Source organism: Dermacentor silvarum, chromosome 3 (genome assembly GCF_013339745.2).
Source record: "Dermacentor silvarum isolate Dsil-2018 chromosome 3, BIME_Dsil_1.4, whole genome shotgun sequence".
Classification (NCBI taxonomy): domain Eukaryota; kingdom Metazoa; phylum Arthropoda; class Arachnida; order Ixodida; family Ixodidae; genus Dermacentor; species Dermacentor silvarum.
In genome coordinates this window covers 40,117,112-40,141,495 of record NC_051156.1, presented here as the reverse complement: position 1 = coordinate 40,141,495, position 24,384 = coordinate 40,117,112, and the positions used below count along the sequence as shown (strand labels likewise).

The 24,384-nt window shown below is 46.6% G+C and overlaps 2 protein-coding genes across 2 annotated transcripts in view; one reads left to right on the top strand and one right to left on the bottom strand.

Moving 5' to 3' along the window:
- The window catches only part of LOC119443797 (uncharacterized), a 454,815-nt gene extending 454,061 nt beyond the window's left edge, over positions 1–754 (bottom strand). The window contains exon 1 of the mRNA XM_037708465.2: positions 611–754. The gene's annotated coding sequence lies outside the window, so the exon portion shown is untranslated. The remainder of the gene's footprint in view (positions 1–610) is intronic.
- Positions 474–24,384, top strand: part of LOC119445411 (monocarboxylate transporter 13) — a 181,920-nt gene continuing 158,009 nt past the window's right edge. The window contains exon 1 of the mRNA XM_049663261.1: positions 474–811. The gene's annotated coding sequence lies outside the window, so the exon portion shown is untranslated. The remainder of the gene's footprint in view (positions 812–24,384) is intronic.

Genomic DNA, 24,384 nt, shown 5'->3' with positions numbered 1-24,384 from the left:
CATACGATATAATCTATACCGGCTATACTCTAGCGCCAGTGTCGGGGAGGTGGCAAGTGGTTCAGATAGCACGTGGATGATGGTTAGTACATGGCGTTGGCATCATCTATATCTTTCTGGCTTCGAACGACTACGTGGCTTTGACAATTCAATATCTCCGCGAAATGTGGCGTCCATCCGCAGCGATAATGAACTTGTGCAGCGTGGTACTATCCTCTCCGTTTAGAGAAGTTGTACTTCGAAATCGGAGCCAATAATCCCAAATGCAGCGTAGTAAAAAAAAGCCACGATTACGTCGCAAGCCACACGCCGGAAGATTGAACAAATCCGCGTACTAACCATCATTCCCGCGGAAGACGAACTGCCGCAGCGCCTGATGTGCCGCTAGTAATTTCTCCAGGAAACTACGTACCTCACCAGGCTTACCTCGACGGCTTATCTCACAGCGCCAGCATCGACGCGCTACGGCAGCGGTCACGTCACACGGAACCGGCCACTGAACAGACTGGCCCCTATCAGCTCGCACCGCGTCGCGATGCAACGCGGCAGCGTCGAACCCGCTCGGGCTGTCTGCGCTCCGGAAGAGCGCGCAAGGAGACGCGTCGCTCACCTTTGCAGTGTCTGGCGGCGCGCCGCTGTCCTCCGCAGTCACTCAGCAGGCCGGGGGTCCTGCGCCACCCGGGGTTGGCCTTGCAGAGCTGTCGGCCCGGACCTTGGAACGCCGCTGCTGCTGCCACCGCCGCCTGCAACTGCACGGACCGTCGCGAGACCCGCACGAGCGGAGGCCGCCTCTTCCTCTTCGACACGCCAGGCTCGTGTGCTTGTTTGCTTGTTTGCTCCTTGTACCGTGACGCTTACCTACTACCTAGAATTTGTGAAGAAGCAGGTGGTAAAGTCATGACGGCGAGATGAATCTCGGTAGTGATTTCGTTTGTCCTTATCCGTTTCTTTTAATCACCCGATAAACAGTCGCGACCACTCTGGGTATGCGCCACGACCACTCCGGTGAACAACAAAATTCACTTGGAAGCAAAAGTAAGCCCGAGGCTAATGTGCAAATTACCCGCCGAGGCGGATTAGTGCCTTCGGTGTTGCACTGGAAAGCTCGAGGACGCGTGTTAGATCCCGGCCGTGGCAGCCCCTGTTTAAGCGTGAGCAATACGCAAAAACCCTCGAGTACTTTGATTTAAGTGTTTGATTTAAGCCTGGGGGTAATGGATATGGTAATTGGAAGGCAGCAGCTTGGCCTTTCAAGGGACGTTTTAGTCCGGCCTAGGCGCCTTCACGGCGGTATACAGAAGTGGCGCGACCCTGTGTGGTCGAGGCGCCGAAAAGGCCTTCCGACAGGTCCTCCCATGGAAACGTTGGCCAAACTGTCTGAGGCACCTTATCCCTGTTTTAACCTTTATACCAATGACTATACACAAGCTTCTTGTTGAGCTAGTTCTTTCGAGATTAAGACAATGGGTTTCAGCACTAAAATTGAAAGAAAATAAGGAGAGACGAAAGGCAAAGTCGGGAAAGAAGATATAAAGACCAGTCATCTTCATCGCTTCATTTCTGGCGATAAAATTCATGCCATGACATTGTACACTATTTTTAAGCAGTTGATTATTATATTGAGAACCAGGTATCCTTGTATCACAGAGAGATTCCTAAATGGCCATGCATACGTTCCTGCGGCTAAAGCTTCACGCAGAGGCGCCGAAGGAGATAATGTTCCGTGTATCTAGAGGAATACCTAAATTCTAACCACTTTTGCTATACTGCTTGTAAATCGAGGGATAGGTAATAACAAATAATGACCACTACCGGATTACTCGCAAATAGACCTTACAAGGCACCGAGCCACTCGAGACCTGTGTAAAAAAACAACATTTTATTGTGTAAAATAGCAGCTCAATGTTTACGAGATATATTTAGAATTTACGTGCAGAGCACCATTGATTGTTTCATAAGGAAAGGAAATTCTGGGATTGTAACGGTCAATGTTGTAGAATCTTGAAACTGCCTTTTTCACTCCGGCAAATTGACTTCCTTTGCAGGTTGTCGTCAAGGTCGATCCAAATAGCTCGCGAAGCTTTAGGCGAAACGCGGTTCAGAACCAACTGTCACCGATATCAGCAAGGGTGGTTATGGGAGCAGCGATTGAAGCGCGACTATGTGGGGAGGAAACAGACATTGAGAAATAAATAAATCGTTTTAGTAAAAATAGGAGACAGTTTGATTCATTCACGAAAATAAAATTCCTAATCAACTTAATGTACGCGTGGCGAGTAAAAAATAACTCTATTTTACTTTATCATTATTAATAAAAGCCTCTTTTGCAGCGCCCGCTGTAATTACACTTCAAGGCAGATCTTGAAGTGTGCAGAAAGGTGAGCGCGTAAAGGTCACCTGCTACAATACACCTGCCTCACACGTTGTGTTGCTTTGCTTCTGAACGTTTGTCTGAATTTGGTAGCGTGAGTGGTGTTATCTTTTCTTAGCCTGTTTAGTGAAATGTAGTGAGTTACGCCGGGCAGATAATTGTTTAGTCCAGCAGTTTTCATTCGGCTGCTCTGCTCGACGGGCTTGACGTCCGACGGCACCCAAAGTTTTTGTCAGCCGCCAAAGAAAGTACGTTCTGTGAAGGGGTGCAATTACGACACCCGTATGGCTAACCTTTTGCTGCATCGCTTGCAGCGCTCAAAGCTCGAAATGACCATCGAATCGAATTCTGCTACAAAATACAGCTCTAATGGCAGGCCACAAAAGAAGTTATGCCGCTTTGGGAATGAAATGACGTCACTTACGTTTTTAACGGATATGGCGTCACATTATTTTTTCGTATGCCGTAAATGTTTCCTCGACACACAGATGGCGCTAAGGCTTATGAACCGCCGAGGAACCGCCATGTTTCGAACGTATGGGCTTCTATGGAAGCTTCGCTACCAGCTGTGCTGGGCAATGATACTTTTCAATCTTGTCATGATACGATGCAAGATACTCGAGCAATAAGTATTTGAGATACAGATACAAGATGCTTACGCAATTACTGTATCCGATACGATACTTTCCATTTGTATCTTAAGATACTTACTTTCCAGGTACGCGGATTAGAGTGTGAAATTCCTTTTTGTCACTTACAGTACCAGTCTGCGTGAAGGTGACGTCCCCAGTGACTGCAAACTGGCAAAGGTTATTCTTGCGCACAAATCTGGTACTAAGTTCCACGTCGCTAACTACAGGTCAATTACTTTGTTGTGTAATGCAAGTAAAGTAATGGAACACTTCGTTTTTAAGCACATCGCCTCATGCTTGGAAGACGATAGCTTTTTTTCAGAAGCTCAACATGGTTTTCGTCGTGGCTAATCTACCGCGACACAGTTGATACATACTTCCAATGATTTCTGCTCAATCCTTGACAAAGCAGGACAAATAGACGTCATTTTTCAGGACTTTGAAAAAGCCTTCGACTGAGTACTGCACTGTAAACTTTTACTAAAACTAAGGCACATCCTACAAAATCAACACATTTTGCGGTGACTTGATTCATGCCTATCAAACCGGCAACAGTACGTCCAGATATTCCCTTCAAGTTCACCCATCGCTTCAGTATTTTCAGGAGTGCCTCAGGGCTCAGTCCTTGGGCCACTTCTTTTTCTTATATATTTAAATGACCCCAAGCATGACTCTCCTGTGCGTGCCCGTTTTTTTTTTTTTTTTTTTTTTGCAGATGACTGCGCAGTTTATCACACAATTCTTGCAAAAGGTGACCAGATTATTCTAACTATTTATGTGCTCTTAGTAATTGGTGCCAGAACTGGACGATGTCATTAAACGTCACGAAATGTAAACAAATGACCTTAACCCAAAAAAAAGTTTCATTGAAGTATTCTTACAAAATTAATAGCGCTTTTCTCGAACCAGTGGAACAATTTAAGTATCTTGGCGTAACGTTCAGCTCGAACCTCAGTTGGAGCCCCCACATTAAAAACATGGTTTCAGTAGCATCCAAAACACTATGGCTAATAAGAGATCGGTTAAAACATGCAACCGCTAAAACAAAGCTGGTAGCCTACACTTCACTCGTACGTCCCTTACTGGAATATGCTGACGTGGTCTCGGATCCGCACACAAAAACGGATATAAAAAGTATTGTGGGGGTTCAGAAAAAGGCACTGCGATTTATATACCACGCCTACAGAAGACCGGTATCGATATATGATCTTCTTAGTCGCTCCTGTCTTTCCACTTTGGAATCTCGTCAAAAAATGCATCGTTTGAGCATGTTATTTGCCATCATTAATAATCGTACCAAAATAGAATTCCATACTTATATGCAGTACAGCACAACACGATAAACTCGGCACAAACACGACAAAACTATTGTAATGCCTCAGTGCAGAACCAATGCATACAAGCTGTCCTTCTTTCCAAGAACGATAGCACACAGGAACAAGTTGCCTTACGACGTGGCGTTACGACCCGGTGCATTTTTTTTCTGCAATCAGTTCCAGTCAATAAGCTTTGTGTGCTCAGTTTTATTTTTCACTGGTATGCTTTTGATGCTTTATCTCCGGATTTGAATGTAACGCGTCTATGTCTTGTTTAGTTTATTCCTGATTTGCTGCGCAAAAACTTTAGGGTTTGCCTATGCGTTTTTTTCTGTTGTAATTGTTATTTTGTTGTTCTCCTGATGGACCAAGAGCTTGTTAATCGCATGTACTCACTCCTGCCTTGGGTACCAAAAGGCGGCCTGCAGTACTGAACAAAATAAATAAAAAATAAAATACATTCACAAATTTCTTTTTATAGATCTATATGATGTAGCAGCAAGCGTATAACCAGACACTAGTCCGTCCGTAATGTGCAGCTTTCGTAGCTCATTCATATCTCGCGGGATTTTTATCGAGTAGTTGTAGTCCAAAAATTGCGTTTGGCCTTTGCGAGCTACAGTCACGTACGCAAAATCGCCGCCTTATACTCACTTGTCATGGTTTTATCGGCTGTGTAAACTTGTAAGCATTCGCTTGCTAACTAAATTAACAAGCATGGTGCCACGCGCGCACAAGCAAACACGAGCACATCTCACTCGATGGCCGGGGAAACTCGCTGTAAGAACGCCGGAGCGAGGGAGCGCGGCAGCAGCAGCGAGCGAATTGACCTTCGTGCTGCCTCTCGCTTCAGCACCAACTAAGCGGCGAAAAGACAGCGTTCGGCGGAGTCTGGCCACGACGCAGGTAGTTCTAGAGATGGAGTCCGTGCGGCCGTGCCATACGCAGCAGCCGCCAGAGTAGAGCGCTCCCTTGCTCCACCCCCCCCCCCCCTCCCCGGTGCCTTGCGTGCGACGGAAGGCGGCGCGCTTCCTCACTGCTTTCTTCCTTGCGCGCGCGAGATTGAACCGCCATTGGCGGCTCACCCTCTCATGCTGTCACTCGCACATACAGCATACGGTGCTTGGCAACGATGGAGAGACCATCGCCTTTGGACTTTCTACGGAAGATCACGACGACGGCGATGGGAGAAATTCGTCTGGAGTATAATTCGAAATAAAACAAAAAAATCAAGACAGCAAAAGGTCGGCTGCGCGCATACGTTCGCGGGCTTGTTTTTGTCGAGACGGCGCGAGCGCCGCCACGTGACTCCGCTCCACCAATAGGACGCGCAGATCTCATCGCCTGCCCTCGCTGGAGGGCTCTGGTGGAAAGAAGAAAACAATGTCGATGCCTGTAGTTTTATTCAGGAGGCTTCCTGGCAACAATATCAGCTATCAACTGAATCAGTGGAGTTCAGCCAACGTTAATAGTTTCACATGGTGATGTTGCGATAGCAGTATCTTGTATCTGAAGATACACAATACACTCTTTCATGTACCGGAAATACAGGCACTGGTACACGTCTTGCCGGACGTATCATGTTACAGAAATAAGATACCAAAGGAGTATGAAATATAGTATCAAAGATACAAGTATACTCGATACTGCCCAGCACTGGCTACCAGGTGGCCTTTCATGTCACTAAGAACTCCGTTCGATAAGTACGCGTATTGCAGGAAATGTGTCATGGTAAACTACTGTCCGAAACTAAGCTTCTCAAATAAAAAAAAAGTTTGGATTATCAGAATTAGGATGGTGGTGCGTGCTACCTTAAAACGCTAATTGATTATGGCGGTATGACACTGAGGCTACGCGACGCCTCCAGTGGAGGGGTTCAGATTAATTTCGAGAGCCTGGAGTTCTTTAACATGCACCCATTCCATGGTACACAAGCGTTTTCAGCATTCCGCCACCACTGAAATGCGGCAGCCAGGGCTAGGAATTGAACCCGACACCTCGTGCTCTTCAGCGGAACACCATAGCCATTGCGCCACCACGACGGGTACTTTGAAGTGTGTCTGGTGTGTTTTTTACAGCGAATCTGTATATGGCTAGGTTCTCGCAGATTGCGTCCGCGGACAAAACGACGTGTAGAACAACAATTAGAAAAACATGGGCCGATCCTGGTCATAGTGCAGGAAGGGTCCATGCTTATTGGCACATACCCCTGTGGCCCCAGGAACCAAAGAGACAAAAACAATCCACCAGGGCGATGAACGCTGTTGCCCAAACGCTATTCTATGACGAGGCGTGTCGAAACGTCAGTGATAAAACGTAATAGTCTGTCAACCAATAGCTGTGTCTCATTCACTCTTGACATAGCAATTTCCCTAACGATGTCATCAGTTGCCCCTTGGACTCGGTATGGGTTAGACCCGTGTCGCTCGCTCCGAAGAGGAAGAGCGCACCTTCAAGAAGCGCCGGCGCGCTGAACAGTGCGAATAGATGCGAAAGCGACGAGAAGCCGAACGCGCAGCGGCCCAACGTGCTGCGGCCGATGGTGCAAGGTGGTGTCAATCTAGTCACCTAAACTCCCTTTCACTCGCACACACAGCATACGGCGCGCGGCGACGCAACGAAGTTATGTGTTGTGTCTTTTCAACCATGAAAAGTTACTACGAAATTAAAAAAAAAATTAAATACAGTTGAACAAAACCTACAGCTTCGCTGGTCTTCCATCTTCACCTATTGGAAGGACTCTGAATTTTTCTTTGGGTTGTCGTCAGTTATTTTATACATGTTTTTATAATTTCCGACAGGTCATTCCTATGTCGCAAGCGATAAAAGAAGTGTTGATAATGCTAAATAAAGAAAGAAGTAACTGTAAGGAAAGCACCTGGGTGAAGCAACTGTCGATTAAGTCAGAGGTAAGGCTAGAGTGTACTAGATTGGGGGAGCGGCTGCAACGCAGGCTACCCGCTTAGGCTTTTATTATTGAAAAGTTGGTGGCGCCACCGTCCCTTTCTCCCGAATGAGCGGCCTCACTCGCCATCCGGACGCTGGTCGCGTCGGAGACCCTACCGCAGCCGCATCGAGGTTTGACAGGCGGATACTCGGTGGCGGCAACACTGATATTACTCCCCAACGAACTATTATATATAAAATAGAAATAGGGCTGCGGAAAGAGTGCAAACGACGCAACAACAACGGTGCGTCAAGCAGACGACAGCTACTCAGCCCGTGAGCTCGCTTCAGCCAATGAGCGCTGCCTAAACAGCCGGAGCCAACGTTTATTGGCCGGAGATTTAGTTAAGGCGACGGAAGCGCTGCCACAATTTCCAAGTTTTTTGCTTCACCCTCGGCTCTTGCAAAGGCGTCCGCTGGACCCACTTCCCCTTTCTAGTACACTCTAGTTAGGCGCTGCATGTGCATAGACACGCAGCCGGGTTCTGCCCTCTTTGTCTTTGGTTATCTTCAGTAACTTTTTCGTTGCGGCAAGGCACATGGTGTTCTTTCAGAAAAAAAGAAGAAAATCATGGCATATCATGCGCTTGTATGCTTTTGCCGCCTGAAAGGATGAAACAGCCGCGTTTTTCATCGCGAAGTATGTTTTCTTTCTTTTAAGTACCAGAGTTAGTCCTCTCAAATACAGCGTAGTTCAAAGTGGCTTTTAAACTTGCAGATGTCTTTATGTTTTAATTCAAGAAGCCAGATATCTTCAACTTTCTAACATAAACCACAGAAACCTTAAACTGTCCAATATAAACGCGTACCGAAAATTCTGTAATTAAGAAGTTAATTGATGTAATTGATCATTTGGTCAATTCATCTCTTTGATTTTTCTTGCGAATGATGTTTGCCAGGGCTGTTAATTGTGTCTACTGACGTGCTTCAAGAAAATATTAAAGTATTTTAGGCGTTCGATATATATATATATATATATACAAAAAAGGTCACGGGCCGGCGCAGCACAGACAGCACAGTCACAGCGTAAGCTGGAGAAGTCGCTCCATAGGAGTTTAATTTTCTGCACCAAACACTACAGGGTCTTCGTGGCGAAGTCTGTTCGCGTCGTCTTCACGAGAACAATTTCGACTGACCGCCCAGCGTCGACAGCGACATGTGGCTTCCGCTGTAACACGATAGGCTCTGCACAGTAGTCTGCTGAGCCCGACGATGCCTGGTTGCAGCCGCGCGCGTGGCTCTATGATTCGCTTCTTCAGCACAGGTTCCTACCTTGCGAGGAGGCGCCATTACGTCTAACGAAGAGTAAACACTGGCATCCATACCACATGGCGCTTATGTCGCATCCCTTGACCCGTGGCACGATGTGATGCTGTTGACGATGATGATGGTTTATTGACATCCGCTTCGAAACGTGATGGTGACAAAGGCTGGTGCCACGCGACCTACCACACAATATGTCGTCCACTATAAGAATATTCGCCGACGACTGCATAATTTTTCGCCCAATTAAAAGTTCAGACGATCCTCTCGTTCTTCAGCAAGACCTTCAGGAAATTATTAGCTGGTGAAACAAATGGTTAATGACTTTAAATACCTCAAAGTGCAAAGTAATGTGGTTTACCCGGAAGCCAACATCATATCCATACCATATTAATAATTACCCTGTTGCAATGGCTAATCAATATAAGTATCTAGGAGTGCTATTCACATCGAATCTTTCTCGGTCAGAACACATTACGTCCATTTGAGCTAACGCCTCCCGATCGTTGGGATACCTGCGACGCAACTTAAGAAATGTCCCTTCAAATGTTCGCAAGCTAGCTTATGTAACTCTCGTTCGGTCCCAGCTCGAGAACCCGTCTCCCATTTGGTCCCCTCACCAGAAATACTTAATTGAATGGCTAGAATGGATTCAACATAGAGCAAGCCGTTTCATCTTAAACGATTACAGCTGCCAGTCCAGTGTAACTCAAGTAAAACATAAACTTTCATTACAATCCCTGAAGACTCGCCGAGACATTGCCCTGTTAACACTGTTTCACAAATTCATTCATTCCACTCGAGCACCGGCATGCTTGAAACGACCCTTAGCCACGTCACACAGGCGTCATAATAATTTCAGCTATGCCCGCATTTACTGTTCTACACATGCATTCCAATCCTCTGCCCTTCCTCGTGCCATCAGGTTTTGGAATTCTCTCCCGGATAACATCGCATGCCTGTCCAACCATAATTCATTCCGTGACGCCTTGACAGACTATATGTTTAATAAAATGTGAAATTGTCGCACCACGTATTCTTGTATTTACAATACGTTCTTGCACCTTATTGTAGAGATGGTACCGTTATGTGGCCGTGTTTGCCGCTATCTCACTATGTCGTGTTAGTACTCCGGTTGAGTTATGTCAATTGCTACTGTTTTATGTATGTTATATATTCTATGTATTTTCTGTGTATTTTCCATGTACTGCCCCCCTTACACAAGGTCTCAATTGAGGCTTGTAGGGTATTTAAAAAAATAAAAAAATATTTTTATGGCGATGTGGATCGCTACACTCTCCCCACCGGCTGTCGTTGCCCAGACGATGGTAATATGATAGCACATTTCCGACAGATGCCTCTCGAGTTCTACCACTTGGTCCATTATAATAGATGGTCTTCAATAGTTCTTGCTGCTTAGCTGTTTTAACAACGACGTACGGATTAGTGAATGGAGTCTTTCAGTCAAATCCTTTTTGCACCAGTATCATGGATCCAGGGTCGATCTCTGGCATCTTTGTTTTGTGGCGACGATCAAAGTGCATCTTCATAGTCATCCGGCATTTCTGTCGCTGCAGCTGGGTCTTTGGATGTTCCTTTAAATCAATCCTGTGGACTAAGCCCAGGTCTCGGTCAGCCGGCAACCAAGGAATAGTGCCGAATGCAGCAAAGTGCGGGCTGCACTCTATGCCTGCGGTGTAGGATCTGTTGTGGTGCAACACTGCTGCCTTCAAGGCATTCTTCCAGCCTCCTTTAAACTCTGGGTATAGCTTGATGAAGATTTTGAGGTCCCAGATCATGCGCTCGGCGAGAGAATTAGCCTCAGGATGATATGGTGGTGGGTAGCGTTTTTCTCACTAGCCCAATTGCAAAACTTCTCACTTCTGAAAGCTGGACCACTATCCGCAACAATTACTTTAGTGTTCTTGAAGATGTCCCACCCGAGAAGAGATATGACGCAGTTCGCATCTTCTCTTCCAGCTTTGGCGGCAACAAAGCGCGTGCACTAATCTACGGCGACCAGAAAAGCTTGAGTTCTTCTAACGCCTTCACCTTTCTTTTTGAACTCAGTAAAATCAATACGAATGACTTCGAATGGGATCGTTGAGTATTCTGGCAGTACCACTGTGTTCCCACGAGGCTTGTATTTTGATTTAACCATCTGGCACTCGTGACACGTTCTGACGTAATTGGCAACATCTGCTTTCATGTTTTTTTCCACGTAAACCTCTTGGTGAGCTTGTGGTAGGTCTTCCTAAGTCCACGATGTCCTCCCGATTGTGGATTGCTGTGATATAACTTCAGCACTGCGGGCACTTTTGTTCGAGGAACATAGAATTTACCCTTGCGCAGCTCTATCTATTTTGTACCATCCCAGAGTTACATCAAGTTAACACTTCCTTTTCAAATCTCCTGCGGTACGTGGAGTCGGGATAATGCATCAGCGTCCTGATGCCTCTGACCTGGCCTAAGCGTTATGTCGAACCTGAATTGTTGAATCTCGCTCACCCAGCGGGCCATTCTGCCCTTTGGCAGTGCGAGCTCCAACGGATACGTTAATGCCTGATTATCAGTGAAGAGCTTGAAGTGTTTGCCTTCCAGATAGCTTCTGAAGTATCTTAGAGCCATTACAACCACCAGTGCTTCCTTTTCTGTTGTGCAGTTTTCTTGTGGTTTCGTGAAGATACAAGAATAGTATCCGATGACCTTGAGTTCTCGGCCAGGGTGTTCGTTTTCATCTCTTCGATAAAGAATGGCTCCAGCAGCGTAGTGAGAAGCGTCCGTGAAAAGCTCAAACGGCAAATCAAAGTCTGGGATTGTCAGCACAGGATCGGAGGAAGTGGCTTCTACAAGTTCCAGATAGCTATTCTCATATTCTTCGGACCATACAAACGACATGCCTTTTTTGTGTGAGAGCAGTGACAAATTTATTTTTTCTCGCATAGTCTTTTAAAACGCGCGGAAGTGGCCTGCGAGCACAATGAACACTCTTAATAAATCAATGTCATAGGGTTTTGCCAGCTTCTTGATGCGCTGAACGCTCTCCTCTTTACTGCCCTTGGTTCTTTCATCAAATACTCTTCCAAGGCATACTACTTTCTTGCAGAAGAATTCACTTTTCTTAATGTCTAGCAGTGCTGAGCGCTTCGAAGGCCTTTCCCAGATGCTCTTCATGATCTTCCCTTGTTTTCCTGTATACAATTATGTCGTCCACATACACATTACAGAATTTTCCGATGAAGTTCATCATCTTTTGAAACCATGATCCGGAGTTTTTCCATCCAAACGGCAGCCTATTGTACTCGTATATGTCGAAAGGGGTAACAAATGCTGTAAATTTCTTGGTATTCTCTCTTAGTAGTACCTGCCAATATCCCTTACATTGGTCAATGCGGGAAAACCATTGACATCCTCCAGTCTCGTCAATTATTTCAACAATTCTCGGCATTGGATATGGAAAGAGATCTGTTTGCTTGTTTACTAGTCTATAATCTGTGCCGCGGCGAAATGACCCATCTTCTTTTGGAACAATCGTAATAGGCGAGGCAAAACACGAAGTAGAAGGCCTGATTATTCCCGCCTCCAGCATTCCCTGAAGCTCCTGCTTTAACCATACCTTTTTTCTCATGGCTGAGGCTATGTGGCTTTCTCTTGACTGTAGTGCTGTCGCGTAAGAGAAATGTCTTCGTGAGAAATACTGTTTCCTCAACAGTGCATCTCTCTTCATCCAAGTCCTGACCCTCTACATTGGGCGTCACGCTGCAGTGTCGGTTACAATCAGTGCGCGTCTTTTCTGCCCCCAATAATGTGGCTGTGTTCTTGTCACGGTAATCGCCTCTGCCGACCGACATCTCGTTATCAGATGCACGGTATTCCAGAAATGTAGCATTCGTCAGTGCTAGTAGCAATTCGTCCATAGTAGTAAGCGGCCTCATTTGAATCTGTCTTTGATAATGTCTAGTCATATCATGTATAACAAGAGCGATTACAGAAGAATCCGCCAATGTCGGGTCGGCATTACGAAGCAACCGCCACTTTTCAGAAACATACTCTTCGATATTTGTGCCTCTCTGACTGTAGACAATAGCACTATTCCAGAGCTCTACAGGATTCTTCTGAAAAGCACTCGAGAAGCTTTTCCTCCATTCCGTTCAAGAAGTGTCTGCATGCGATGTTATTTGCAAGTCAAACCACTTCCGTGCTTTCCCATAGAGAAAAGGTCTATTATGTATGCGATCTTCATCTGTTGTCCATTGGTTTTTGTTACAGGCATATTCGTAGAAATGTAACCAAAAAGCGATGCCTGATGAAGTGCCATCAAACAAGTCTGGTTTCACAAAAAGGTGTTCGCGCTTCCCTCTCACATTAGCAGCTGAAATAAAAAGTGCTAACAGCTGCTGCTGCTGTGTCATATGCATCATCTGCATTTCTTGTAATGCGCGAATGATGCATTCTGTCTTACTATCAGTGAAATTAGCTGGCGTCTGCATTTCACGTGCCGGTGGGGCTCTTCCTAAACAAGCATCCAAATCATCAAGATTCATGTTGACAGTCACTCTACCCTGAGTGACGAGGTCATCTACAGAGGCTCCGTTTACATGGGAAATCGTCTCCAGAAGACTCGGAGCGGTGGTGTCCTCCGGCAGCCCGACGTATCCCTCACCATCCGGTTGGAAGCCCACGATGACGGGTCGCCCCTCACGGCGCGTGATGTCGAACTTGATCTTCATTTGCAGGTTCCAGATCACGACTGCGCCAATGTAAAATTTCTACGTAGACATAGTGACTCTATCTGTTTATTGTGGCATTAATGATGACGATGACCCTATCATCTTTGGCGCATACCTACTCACGGGGATCGGACAACAGTCGGGCAGATTTTATCATTAAGCATTATTAAGCAGATTTCTCTTCTTCGTCATCCTCTTCTCTCTTCATGCGCCGTGGCCACTGGCGATGTGGATCGCTACAAACTATAGCGCAACTGCAATTTATTGTTCGCACGTATCGACGCTACGTGGCATGCATAACACATCGCGTGCGAAATGGCACGATACGACGCTAAATGATGATGATAGTCATTTAATTGCACTCCGTTTGAAATGGGGCGGTGACACTCACCTAGCTTGCTTTGTTTCATCAAGTATGTTATACATGTTTTTCATTCTTGTATTTTTGTATACATCTCCTTAATCTTCTTTTTTTCCTCAACCTTCCCTATCTACCTTGTACAACTACCTATGCAAATGCTACATGGCGTGTCACCTGGTGTATTAATATGCAACTGGAATATAATGTGTCCACGTAACGACGCTATGCGGCGCGCTTCTCACTTCTCATGACAAGAGGCACGCTGCGATGCTAATTATGGTGGTAATGATGATGAAATTATTGGCATCCCCTTGAAACAAAGCGGGGTCAAAGATACAGTGGCTAGATTGGTAGGTGTGCCGACCGACATAGCTTCTCCGCATCATGACAGCAGGAGTGCCGCTGCGGTCAGAGGTTTGCCGTGAAGCGCGCTTCGTCTGCTACTGAGAGTGTTGTTATTGCGCGCCTGATATATTTAAGATAATAGGTCTTTAACAGTAAAACCTCAAAAGGAAATTCTTACATTATGTTGAGAGAGTGCTTAACAGTGCGATGTTTCTTGTTGCAATGAGTAATTTTCAGAAGCGGTCATTTATATCGTCTGTTAACACGCTCACTTCTCGAAGTGCTGCCCTCGCAGTCACGATAGTTCTTTGAGTTCTTGTAATTTCCTTAGACGTTTAAGGAGCGAAGTGAAGACTGTGGGTGATGAACATGAATACCAAGCTCGTGAGACTCCAGGACAGAGTGAAAGTGTTTCTGCATAGAAGAAAGCAAGCCGGATGGGCACCACTTGCTTTGCGCCGAATTGTAAGTTCCGCTACAGACATGCAAGCCACCCGTGAGAGGATCATTGGTTTCGATGCGCTGAGACCCAAAACTTTCCTAGAGACGTGAGGTTGCCCTTCGCCGTGCGGAAAAAATGTTTCAACCGCATTAGTCATGTGCCAGCGCCACTTCAAGGAGCATGTCATCGAGCGTATAACCGGCAGGAAGATTGTGCAGATTCCGATGGCGTACGTATATTAGAGTGACACTTCCTTTGGTGCTACCCGACGCTGCGCCTTACATATTGAAGAAAATTTCTAGAATTAGAATAAGCGAGGCTCCAACGGCATGTCGGCCGCTGAAATAATCTGGAAGAGACAGCGAGCCAAACCATATGCCTCCTCTGGAGACATTGGCCAAACTTACACATGCTTCAAGCAAATAGGATGCGAATGGAATTGTCGCGTGCTCTACAGGTGAAGAACGACTATTTGTAGACGTGAAGAAGTGAAGAAAAGAACCTGCTCAAAGACGGCCGACGAAATGTTTGTGTGTGCAAAAAATTCAGCTTCAAGTTTCGCGGCCGCGGTACTTGATGCGCAGCGACTGACAGATATGCCCTACCGCTGGCATTTTTTTTTCTTTCGCCAGCTAAAGCGTTCAGGAGTCATCGGTTGTGAGCAGCATAAAATCAAAATTACGAACAGCATCATCAAGCTAATACATTGCTGGCCTGCACTTCCTTGCGACGACCAAAACTGAAAGGAGCCGTTCGGCTGATAAAGGAGGAATGCGCTGACCGATCAAGGTGCTCTGGCGTTGGTCGTTTTTAATCGTTGCTTCGGTTTACGGAACGCTGCGTGCTGCATGGTTTGCGTGTGTGACCGAAGAATTACCTAAATTATTATTGTATTCAAATATACACATTGTTACGGGTTATTCTGTTAAGAGAGGGTTTATTGGGACACGACGTAACCGATGGTCTTGAGCGCCAGCCTAGGTTCCGTGATCGCTTGGCAAAACATCCTCTTCTTCGACCCCCTTATCTGTGTCCCACTACTACCAATGGCACGCGCCAAAATAACACTATACTTTCACGCTTGTAACACATCCCCCCGCGCAGACGAAGCCCACCGGGCAAGTCAAACAGCATCTCGAGAGGTAAAGGGCTTCAAGCGGGCAACATGAGTCACTTTAGTCTCTGACGAGCGTCGACCATTTGAATGGAGGCGCGCTATACGGTAATTCAATTCGCTTATACGCTCTAGAACAAAATAAGGTCCAACATAGTGTGCCAGTAGTTTTTCGCATAACCCACGTTTTCTTGTTGGCGTCCATAGCCACACTAAGTCACCTGGATCATATGTGACGTGTCGGCGTCGGCGGGCGTAACGTGCCTTCAAGCGATCTTGTGAAGCAAGAGTGCGCAAATAAGCAAGTCGTCGGGCTTCTTCTGCACGACAGATGGTCTCAGATATGCAGGCATCATCGTGGTTCATAAATGGGGAAATCGTATCAAGGGTATAACGGGGCGGCCGGGCGTAAAGGAGAAAGAAGGGGCTGTAGCCGGTAGTTTCGTGCTGGGCGGTGTTAAATGCATAAGTAACGAAAGGTAGAACACTGTCCCAGTTCTTGTGATCTGCTGAGATATACATGGACAACATGTTCGTGAGAGTTCTGTTGGTGCGTTCCGTAAGGCCGTTTGCTTGGGGATGGTACGGCGTAGAGTGTCGAAAACTTGAACAACATAGACGAAGCATCTCTTCCACGACATCTGCAGTAAACTGTGGCCCACGATCACTAATAACGACTTTAGGAGGCCCGTGTCGGAGAATGATAAATCGCAGCAAGAAAAGGCACACGTCGGCTGCACTAGCCGATGGTATGGCAGCCGTCTCACAGTAGCGTGTCAGGTGGTCAGTGCACACAGCGATCCAATTATTTCCGGTAGAGGACCGTCGAAACGGGCTGAGAAGGTCGACGCCGACTTGTTCTAATGGAGTCCTTGTGGGTGGAACAGGGTGTAATCTACCGGGAGGAGTACTTGTGGGACGCTTGCGACGTTGACATTCGTTGCAGCTAAACAAGTACTGCCGCGTCGTGTGATGCATATTGGGCCAGAAAAATCTTTCTTGAAGACGGCAAAGCATTCTAGCTGCTCCCAAATGACCGGAGGTTGGGTCATCATGCATAGCCCGCAAGGTGGAAGTGCGTAGACTTTGCGGGACCACGAGGACATATCGTGAGCCTGTGGTAGAATAGTTCTTCTTATACAGGAGCCCATCACGTGTGTAAAAGCGATCGGCTGTTGATTTCTTTTTCGCAGCCAGCAGTTGCTTTAAAGTGTCGTTTTGCTGCTCAGTCTTAAAGGTATTTAGATTAGGAAATGCTGGCTCCAAGGATACGACGTAGTGGTCGAATTGTCCGCGTCACAGTCCGTCGTGGGAAGCGGTAGCCGCGAAAGGCAGTCTGTGTCGGCGTGCCGTCAACCGCTTTTATCGTACTCCTGTAGACGGAGGGTCCAACGTGCAAGTCTACCAGATGGATCACGCAAATTGACAAGCCAGCACAAAGAGTGATGGTCTGTGATGATGATGAAAGGGCGTCCGTACAGGTATGACCGAAAGCGCTGCACTGCGAAAATCACTGCGAGACATTCCTGTTCCGTGACGGTGTAATTGCGCTCGGGCTTGCTTAGAGAGCGACTCGTGTACGCTACGACGTGTTCTTTGGTGTCGAAGCGTTGAATAAGAACAGCGCCGACACCAATACCGCTAGCATCCATGTGTAGTTCTGTTGGAGCCGCAGGGTCGAAGTGTTTGAGAACGGGATGGGACGTCAAACGGAACTTCAGTTCACGAAAAGAGACGCATATTCTGGGATCCAGTCAAATTGAACGCCTTTCTGAAGCAGACACGTCAGTGGATGCGCGATGTGAGCAAATCCGGGAATAAACCGACGGAAGTATGAGCAAAGGCCCAAGAAGCTTCGCAGCTCTTTTACTGAGCGAGGCTTGTGGAAAGGCTTCGACCACAGCCGTTTTTGCTGGATCAGGTCTTATTCCTTCTTTGTCCACTAAGTGGCCTATAACCAGCGTTTGGCGTTCTCTAAAGCGACATTTCTTGGAGTTTAATACCAAGCGTGCTTTGCTTAGGCACTCTAGCACAAGATTGAGGCGTGCGTTGTGTTCACAAAACGTGCGTCCGAAAATCACGACATCATCCAAATACCACATGCAGACTTCCCACTTCAAACCACGCAGAATGTTGTCCATGAAGCGCTCAAAAGTTGCGGGCGCGTTACACAGCCCGAACGGCATCACATTAAATTCGAAAAGTCCGTCTGGTGTAACGAATGCTGTTTTTTCCTTGTCTGCCTTGTGCATCGGAATCTGCCAGTATCCGGACCGCAAGTGTACACTCGAAAAGTATGAAAAGGCAATCTATAGCATCATCAATCCGTGGCAAAGGGTATACGTCTTTCTTGGTAACGGCGTTGAGGCGGCGGTAATCAACGCAAAATAGTCCATGTGCCATCTTTCTTTCTGACTAGAATTACTGGGGCTGCCCACGGACTACTCGACTCTTGAATAACGTTTTTCTTTAGCATGTCACGGACTTGGTCATTGATCACCTTGCGCTCCGAAGGGGACACCCGGTATGGCTTTTTTCGCAGAGGCTGGTGAGATCTTGTGTCTATGCGGTGCTGTACACGAGAAGGGGGAAATGATGGTGGAGCCTGTTGCTGGGAAAAAGTCGAACGCTGCGGAGTGCTTTCGTAGAATGTTCGTGAGCTCCTGACGTTGGTTAGTACTAAGCAATTTGTTTACCACAGCCATTATGGAAGTGTCCATCGCGCATGTAGCTGAATGGGACTCATCTGTGGAATCGGGGCCTTCTGCGAGGATGGCGAGCGCCAACACTTGATGTTCACGGATAGCTGCAAGTTTCAGACTCTCTGGTAGTATTGTGGGTTCATTGGAGCAATTTATCGTCCATAAGCCAGTACGCCCGTCAATAACCGACAGCGTGCAATAGGGGACCGGAACATTCTTCTTAATGCAACTAAGGGGCACGGGCTCTACGGTAGCATCGAATGTTCTGTCGTTTGCAGGAGAACAGGCGACTTGGACACATTTGGCAGACAACGGCGGTACGATGGTATCTGCAGACACACAAAGGGCACTTTCACTTTCGTAACACAGCGGGTGATCCACAAATACGGTCGGTAGGCTCGAATATACAGTTATTTCACCCGTTCGGCAATCAAAATTGGCACCACACAGCTTCAGAAAATCGAGGCCCAGAATTGCGTCATGCATAGCATGAGGTAAAACTACGAACTCCGCGTTATATGTTTCACTGCCCAAGCTAACTTTCACACTGCACAGACCTACAGGGTATAATAGTTCTCCACTCACTCCACGACACATATCGGCACGGTCCCATGAAAACAGTACCTTTCGTCCTAGCAGGCGTTTGAAACGGTTACTAAAACGGTCGCTCCTGTGTCCACTAAGGCCATTGTTGAGACACCGTCTACACGCACACACACATGCAAATTGGCGGAGGTTTTTCTGTCAAAATCGAAGACTGTCCGGCGGCCTCACCTCCAACGGCCGCGTTGACTAGTTTTCCAGCGAAGGCGACGGGTAGCGGCGCCGGGGAGGCGGTGACCGGTGTACGCGAGGAGCAGGCGGTGGTGTCAAGCTGCGATCTGAGGTAGGGGAACGGTTTCGCAGTGTACCCGGGGTCTCGTTGGACATACGGCTTTGATAGGTGTACGCAAGGCCAACGCGTTGCTGGCCAGGTATTGTTGATCAGTCGTACCTCGGCGGTTGGTGGCGTGGTGGGGCCGCGTTACAGTACCTGGCAATGTGGCCCTCGACACCACAGTTGTAGCACAAGGGAGGAGGGCGATCGACAAAATGTCGCCCAAAGCGCTCAGCCGGCAGAGGTCGTCGAACTGGGTACATCATGTCAGTACGCTGAACAGGAGCCGTACGCCACTGTGCACGACGGTTCGTCTGAAAGCGTTGCCCATATCGCTGTTCTGACGGACACGTCTCCGGATGTGCCCACGTAGTTCCAGCCACATCGACGTCCGTGACACACACATTTGGTGAAAAAGTAGCGCAGGGTGCTGCAGGCGCTGAGTGAGATGCTGGGTACGTAGCCGGCGGTTGAACTGTGTTGTACATTAATTCATTGTGTCGCCGCAGTTCTTCGCGTACTATTTCCCGGATAGTAGAGGCAAGGTCGGTGGACGGGCTCGTGTCGACGCTGGCGACAGCGGTCACGTTTGCCAGTCGTCCAAATTTGGGTGCGATACGATGGGTCCTCCACGTCTCAAATGTGCGGCAATGACGCAAAACATCTGAAACAGAGGTGAGGTCTTCTCTACATATCAGGAAATTGTAGAAGTCTTCTGCGATACCCTTCAAAAGATGTCCAACTCGGTCTTCTTCAGACATCCGCGGGTTTATGATCTTGCACAGCTTGAGCACCTCTTCTATATAAGTAGTACATGTCTCTCCCAGACTTTGAGTTCTTTGGGCAAACGTTCGCTCCGCACGTTTCTTTTTTGCATCAGAGTCGCCAAAACATTTTCCTATTTCCTCAACAAACCGTTCCCATGTTTTCAAAGACTCTTCATGGTTCTCGAACCACATCAGTGCGGTTTCTCTCATAAATAGGACGACGTTGTCAAGCTTGGTGACCGAGTTCCAGTTGTTATATCAGCTCACCCGATTGTAGTGCGTAAGCCACTCGTCCACGTCTTCTCCCGCTCTTCCCGCGAACGAGCGTGTTTCCTGTAATGTCGTGTGGGTGCAGCTGCCGTTGACCCTTGCGCGGTTGCAACTGGCGCTGGATCTGCTCCTCCGTGATGTGGCATGATGAAAGTTGTTGGTGAGAGACCGGCAAGGCGGCTGCTTCAAGCGCTTGGGACTCCGTAGTACGTCGACGTCGTGTACCCAGCACCTCCACCACTCTGTTACGAATTATTCTGTTAAGAGAGGGTTTATTGGGACACGACGTAACCGATGGTCTTGAGCGCCAGCCTAGGTTGTTGTTGTTGTTGTTGTTGTTGCTGCCTCAAAACATGGCTAGGCTCCGTGATCGCTTGGAAAAACGTCCTCTTCTTCGACCCCCTTATCTTTGTCCCACTACAGCCAATGGCACGCACCCAAATAACACTATACTTTCACGCTTGTAACAATATATACGATCTTCACGAGTCCAAACTATGATTTTTCATGCTACAAGCTACCGATCTCATCATACATAATCGAACAACGTAATAACTTTTTTTTCTACATCACGAACAAATTTATAATATATTTTATAAATTTATAATAACCCCAATACAGTCAAGGAAATTGAACCATAGAATTTTAGTTGTACGAATATCAATATTTAGGCTATTGTGTTTTACATCCCTTGCAGCCAAAGAATTTCTCTTGCGCATTCCATGGTATAAGAATACGCCCTGCACGTTCGCGTACAGCCCCTACATACTACTGTATACATCTCTTCGCCTTTCTCGCTTTAGAAGAACTGATGAAGGGCTATTTCGTCCATGCAGAATTTGTGCTTTTCCTCGTAGACTCAAGTTTAACGTGTTTACCGAACTAAACCGCGTTAATAGCTTTTATATTCTTGAATCTCAAACGTGGATACAAACAGGTGACGGAAAAGGCAAGTACGTTACCTTCGCAAGTGACAGAGCTCTGCTGTATTCAGAAATTTGTAACTGTCTCTGATGCCATCGTGAATGTGGTTTTCAGTTTAAATACGATGGTAAATATGCCGCAGTTGTAATGTAACGTGGCCGCAGCAGCAGGCGACGCGCGCCGCCTGTGACAAACCCTAGGGTGCCTCGATGCCAGCGCCGCCGTACGGCGGCGCTGGCATCGAGGCACCCTAACTATCCCTTTACCGCAGCGCCAATTTTGCCGTCATGATGCGGAGAAGCGCTGAACTAACCTTCGTGCCCGGCGGACGGCACACCTACCCATCTAGCCACCGTATCAAAGAGTCACCTAGCCAGCTATTGATGATTAGGATTATTTTTTATTGGCATCCCCTTTGAAATGCAGCGGCGACAATGCCACCTTGCCAGATTGATTTATACAGTTGCACAGTATATATTTTTGCTTGCATTTTTGTACACATACATTAAATTTCTTTTCCTTCCTCAAACCTTCTACTTTGTACCACTACCTGTGCATCTGCTATATGGCGTGCCACCTGGTTTAACAATGTGCAAATGCAATGCGCAGTATCAACGCTACGCGCCGCGAATGTCTCACCGCGTGTTTCGTCGCGCTCTAGGGCACGTGTATAGGGCATTTCCTCCGCTGCATGCTAGCAAGCGCGGGCGTGGCTCAGTGGTACAGTAGCTGACTCCTACGCAGCGGACTCGGGTTCGCTCCCGGCGGGAAGTGGTTTCTTTTTTTTCTCACTGCCGGCGATAGCTGCTGCGGACACCATCGCCTACCGGAACGGCTGTTATAATGAGACCATAACAGCTTACGCTGTCAAACACTTTTTCTTTACGCTAACAACATTGCGTTCTTTGGTCCTGCAGATGACATTCAGTTTCTCCACGGGACGTAATGTTATCTCACCGCCTTTGAAAAATGGCGGTAGAGAAATGACTTCTCGTTAAATGTTAAAAAAGATGGTCCATCTTTCTATTACAAAATTCAGTCTACATACATAGAGTAATTTATGATAATAGACTCAGCTGGCTAACGCACAGCATGCTCCCGCGAATGATGCCCGAGTTCTCGAAATATTACGACGACGGAGGTATTTGTGTCCTGAAGGTTTATGTACACAAACATTGAATTTCGTAAATGATTTAAGGACACATCAAATTTACAAGTCTTTTCAAGTGCCGTGTTGCTGAAAAGTCGGGCAGGGAAATGCTTAGACGTTGTCCTACTCAATGATGCAAACAGAAATTATAATTCTCTTGAACGACTTCTCGGTATTACAGTGACCACTAGGTAAGCTCCCAGTGATAATACACAGAAGGAACTCAAATGAACATGATGCGCAATATTTGGCCAACCTAAATATAACGAAATTATAAAACGTTCGACCGCGTCGAGCAAAACATTAGCATAAACGTCTCGCCAAACAGCGGTGAGCATAAGGTTTCATATTGAAATACATTAGGTGTGAACAAGTCCACCCTACCTAATCATGTATGTGAAATATGTATAAACATTTCATATTCAACAAAATCCATTTGCATGTTATATAGAAAGAGCGTTGCTTGCATCACACTGAAAATAACGTTACAGCACACCTATTTAAACAAGTTTCCTTTATTTAAATCTCAGAAATTATATTTATTATTTAAATAACTATAAAATAAACAATATTTTTCACAATCTCATTTAATATTATGCTTTATTCGAAGACCATCGGCCAAGCACCTTGTAATCAATGCCTTCTTGTCCATTGCTCTGTGGGCGATGAGCGCAAGTAGTTGAGGAAAAAGGAGGCCGACGAAAATAAAATGGCAGTCTTTGCTCCAAGACAATGCTGTTGTTGCAGTAAGTTCACAGCTAAACGAATTGATCAACTATGGCACGTTTTTTAATTCTTCCTGAGATTGTAAGAAAGTACGCTTCCGAACCCCATCATGTCAACTATCGCAATAGTTCCTCAGTCACAGCCCACCAGATATTTCACGAAATGCCTTTGAAATTCCTTAAACACAGGAAAGATCAGATAAATAAATGGTGTCCTCCAGATTGCTTTTTCCTCAGAATGATACATTTGAAAATGAATGGAAGTAATGCACAAGCAAGTAACTACGCAAATTAGGTAAACCAACTTTTAAACCAAAGGAGCCATGCCATTTATATGAAAGGAATATTTGCCGTCCGAGAGAACCGTTTACGAAATTACGAAAAGTGCATACTCCTAATGGTTTCGGCGTAATTGTACGCAGCCAATTTCACACACATAAGCCAGAATGAACAGCCTAAGGGAGCAACTGTCACGGCTATAGTAAACGCCTATCATTAGAGTGACAGCGTCCGCCGCACAGGTGGGAAGCATCAAGTGAGCGTCGTTATCATGCCACGATTGCGGCTGCTTCTGGAAGGTGATTGTTTCTTACGGGTCTCGCTGGGTGAATAGCTTCGCATTCCATTAGGATGTGCTCCGTCGTGTCAGGATTTTCCTGCAAGGCATTCCTCGTCCCGTCGCGAATATGTGCTCCGGTCTGTTTTTGTCTTAAAGGCGAACAACTCGGGTCATCACCCGCCGTGTCTGCTTAGTGGTTACGGTGTTGGCCTGTTAAGCACGAAGGCGTGGGATCACATCCCGGCCCCGGCGGCCACATTTCGATAGGGCGAAATGCAAAAAAACGCTCCTGTACTTAGATGTAGGTGCACGTTAAAGAACCCCAGGTGGTCCAATTTATTCCGCAGTCACCCACTACGGCGTGCCTCATAATCAAATGGTGGATTTGACACGTAAAATCCTCTCATTTTAGAACTTGAGTCTGAAATCTGAAGGACGTTCTTCTTTTTATTGTAGACACATTTCTGCCTAAATTATTTCTTGCCGTTCTCCTTTATTTCCACGGTGTTCTTTGTTTTCATCCTTTGCGTCCAATTCACTGTCCCTGTTTCTTTCACAATAATTTTGATGACACCTGGCTGTCTATTTACACCTTCAACTACCCGGGAACTGGATGTGAAATGTCTTGACCTCTTTCTCAATTCTGTGTGCGTGTTTTGAGGTAAAAATGTCCCTGTACTTTTAACGCGCTTTTATGTTCAACCATGTCGTTTCCTCTCGGCATGGTGATCATCTAGCGGTGCCACCGCGAAGTCCGAGAGGGGAGCGTGCCTGAATATATGTATGACGCGGGTTCGATTCCGCCCAGCACTGCAAGAACATTTTATGTTTTTTTGTCATTCAAGTGGCAGCGCATACACAGTAACTATACGACGTACTATACTATCCCC